Consider the following 4731-nt stretch of genomic DNA (forward strand, 5'->3'; position numbering starts at 1 on the left):
TTTGCATAAGTTTCTTTCTTTATTGTTTTTTATTATTTTAATAAAATTGAATCAATGAATTAAATTAATTTGAATTTTGTAATATTTCTATTGATTTGAACAATATTATGGTACCAATAATATTATGATATCAAATAGCAGTAATCTGGTCTAAACGTAATAAGAATATATTTACATATATTTATGCAAATCGATCGCATTTTACTAATGTTTCTATTATAGCATAATAACCTTCTCCGTCTTCAAGCGAGAAAAGTTCATGAATTGATAAGATTTTTAATACAATTTATCTATTATATTTATTTATTACCTTTCCACTTCAACTTCGTTTTTGCATTTTTTTTTCTGCTATTTTTTGTCACGAATACGATCATCGATTTGTCTTACAGGATATAAAGATCGCATTCATATAACGTTTCTTGTGCAAACAAGAAACTTATACAATAGATGAATAATTAATTCTCTAATGCAGATCGATCGTCTATGAGCGAGCCTTGATCGCGGCGGAACTGTAAACGGAACATAGGGGCTCGATTATGATAATTATACCGATAATAAAGTCGTCCATTTGTCATTTTACTTTTAATTTTTACAATTGGTTACGTAACTCAAAGTATCGTTTGCATTTATCGCGTGGTATGATTTATATTGGTAATCAATGATCAAGAATTGCAATTCAATTATTTGTTAAAAAATATCAGTTTTTGTTAAAAAATTTTTTAAAAAATTGTTAAAAAATATTGTTAAAAAATATGACCGAATATTAATTACTTCTTATGATTAATAAATTCAAAGAGGTATTATCGAGAATTAGAAGAACTTATTAAAATTTATACAGGTTTTCGATTTTATAGAATTTTTTATCTTATAAAAGATATTTCTCGAAATTACAAAATTATATATTATTTTTTTCTTTCTAAATGTTTCATTGAAAAAAACAAGAATTTCTTATCAATTATTATGTACAAATTGAATTCAAAAGTATCCAATCTCTTGATTATCTCGTATTTTTAATTACATAAACATTATTGAATTTTTATCATTTATAATATAAAATATTATAAAATAAAATAATAAATATACAAAGTGATGTTAAAAATTCATATTTCAAATTTCATATTTGCTTTTTCGTATTAATATACAATTTATACAATTCGATATAGCTGACTTTTGAAACTAACACTATATCAATTTAAAAATATATATTCACACATCTAAAGCCTGCCAATTTCATCAATAATAAACGTAAAATCTCTGTTAAGAATGTGAAACAACGAAAAATTAAATTTACAGACGAGTGAGAAGATAATTTGTCCACATCAAACCTAACCTCGAATGGCGCTGCAATCGCGCTTCCGTTTCATTATACCACATTTCTTTCACCCCATTCCAGGACAAATCGAAAAATCGAGTTTTCTTCGTAAACGTTCCAATTGAATAAACAAATACGTAATCTCTACCGAGGAAACTTTTAAACCACTATATAACTATGATGCTAATCGACGACAAATACCTTCGATCAGGTGATTTGGAAAATAGCCGATGATCATTACGACGAATGACGGCGCGTAACTTTGACGTTCTCGGGTAATCACGTTCGCAACAAATCGTAATCAACGTGATGCGCAATTTAAATCGCACGCGCGAAAACTATGCTGATCGTGTTAAGCAACAATACATTCGCTATTTTGTTCCAAAGGGTGGAATATCTCGCAATAAAGTTAACACATTTAAATTAATCATAATTCTGAAACGTTTTTTAATTCTGAAAATGTTTAAAAAATGTTTCAGGGCCATCGATATTTTTTTAAATAATGAATTTCAATCGAAGCATATTCCCTCCATATAGAAGAATATTAAATTAATATATTCAATTGTATAATAATCTTCCTCGTCTAATTTCGACATCAAATATATAGTATTAAAAGAAACTGTATCAATTAGCTACAATCTTGCAAATCCATCTTGCAGATCAAACGTATTCCATTAAAACGATATTTAATTTTTCCACGACTCTTTATCCTATCTCATATCGCTTGGTAAATTATAAAACGTTTTGTACGTTCGAAAGAAACGCGAAATAACGCGAACAATCCCCCCACGTGCACCAGACCGAACGATCTCAGCCCGTTTCGAGATAAGCGAACGACGTGTTTCATACTCCGGATCGGCCATTTTCAAATCGAACGAGACCATTACCTGTACCTGTTAGGCCATATTTAACGTCACCTAGTCCTTGCCGTATTAATATTCATCGTCGAGGGTGTGTAAAACCGAGATTCATAAATGGGTTTATATACATGTGGAAGCATAAACCGCTGCATAATGTCGCTCGATGGCCAATAGATTAATATCGTGCGTCATCCAGTTTCATAAATCGGTGATATAATCGGTCAGAGTTGTATCGATTAATCGAAATCAGGCCGGCAATAAGTAGTAGTAAGCATCTCGCACCTCGTAATTATTTCTGATCCGTGCCGTTTCGCGCGAAGGAATTAAATAAACGTTTCGATAAACGCGCGCGGTTTGCAAGTCGTCTTACGTATCGAAAAAACTCTCGATCGATCCGTGACATATTACCAACCATCAACGCAACGTGATCGATCGATTGACGACTGTGCACGGTGAAAAGAGAGAGGAGGCGTGCGTTTCATGTGCGATTGCACAAAGAAACGGCGCGTGTGGTGTCGACGCGGATCGAATCGAAGCGGAACCGCATAAAAATCGCAACGAGTCTCGTGAAACAGAAATATTACCAACGATACCACATTCCTAGTGGAATTCTACTAGATTTCAGTCGCAAGGTCGAGAATTCGTGACATCGCGCGCGTGCTCTCGCGATCACGTAGGTTTCGTTTCTGCATGGAATTACTGAGAAAAAAAAAAGAGAGAAAGAGAGAGTAAAAGGAAAAGTAAAAATTCGATTTCAGGGATATATAAAAATTACACACGATCTATCTGTTTAGATTGTTGTGGTCGAAGTAAAGAGAGAGAAAGAGAAAGAGAGAAAGAAAAGTAAAAAAAAGAAAAGGTAAAGGTATGAGCGTGAAACGGGCGAGGGTATCACACGTGGACCTTTCCACGAAAGAAACGAAACTTTTTTCAACGAATGAGGTCTGGGTGAGTTCAATGCCTCTACCTCTCTCTTTTCATCCGTGGAACAGACGGATTGTGCCGTTCGACCACCGTGTAACACATGCACCGATTGCTGGACGATTACTCACGTCCGGGCGGGGCGGATCAATGCAGAACAGAAAGCAATTCGACCTCGGCCGGAACCAAACTCAAGGACCAATTATCTAGCGACTGGTAGATCGTTTTGCGATCCCCGGGTTCGATGCCAGTGGGTGTCTAAAGAGGAATTTGTTCCGCTACTGGAAAATTCGTTCTCTTCTAATTTTTTTTTTGGATTTGTTTATTTTTTTTTTTTTTCGTTTTGCAATTCGCGATCGATTCGTAATCTGTTGAGAGTACCTTGAACGCGTTCGAGATGGAAGGACGTAAGTAGGATGTTTAAGGAAGTGATTTTCGAAAAAAATGAATTTGAACGATTCTTCGTGATTTTTTACATTTTGGCTGTAAGAATGATAGAGAAAATGTTTGGAGAAAGATCTTTTCTACTCTGTCTGATGAATGAATAAAATTAAATTTCAAACTTGAATGAATATTGCGTATTTTATTATTTTTACAAAAAAATGTATCTAAGCACAAACAATCGAAGAATGAAAAAAAAAAATGATCAAAATTCATTTAATAAGTGATTAAATTAAATTTATTTCCTAAGACAACAATTATAAACCTGTTATATTTCTTCTCTTTATCATTTGTTTCGAACAAAAAACAAATTTTTTAATAAAATTAGAAACGATTTAGAGATGCTTCGAAGTTAAAATCCATGATTTATTGTATATTTTTGTTCAATCATATTTTCTATTCTTCTCTAGAATATTTTATCAATTACAAAGACAATTAATAGACCACGTTTCAAAGTCACTTCGCTTTACACATTAATTTTTCTGAATTTTCAAACGCTATCGATGGGACAATATATTCACAAAATTGCACATTTTTACCGAGAAAATAGAATTTAAGAAAAATGTATTCGTGTAGCACGGTGATTTTGCGGAAGGTCGTTGTATTGGATTCTTTGTAATTCTTGCGTGAAGAAAAATGTTGGCGCGAGTCAACAACCGGGTATAAATGTCGTAAGTAAATCTCACAGCTCTACGCGTGAACGATATTTGCATTGCCTTTTTCATCGTGCTATATTTAGATACCTGTGATCTCGTGAATCTCCGTTGATTCATTCCGATTGATTTTTCACGACGACACGTCTGTCCAGATAATATGGAAACGTATTATGGGCGTTTTACAATGTTCTGCAATTGTTAACACACTTTTCGAACTCTTACGTTTTAGAATCAGCAAACATTAAAAAAGAAGTTGGAGTAAACTTTTTAAGATTTCGTAAATATTGACATTATGACGAGAAATTATATTAGAAATAAAATTGTCACAAGATATGGATTATATAAGATTCGCAAATTATTTAGAATATTTTCAATATTTTTAAATAAATAATTATAAAAATTTTAAATCTAAGATATAGGATAAAAATTAATAAAAAATTGCAAATATTTATGGAGAATTTAAAAATTCAAAAATATGCATAAAACAAACATAATATGCAAAAATAAGGTATTAAAATTAAATTATATTCATTATTCAATA

Source organism: Apis dorsata, unplaced genomic scaffold, assembly GCF_000469605.1.
Source record: "Apis dorsata unplaced genomic scaffold, Apis dorsata 1.3 scaffold_382, whole genome shotgun sequence".
Taxonomy (NCBI): Eukaryota; Metazoa; Arthropoda; class Insecta; order Hymenoptera; family Apidae; genus Apis; species Apis dorsata.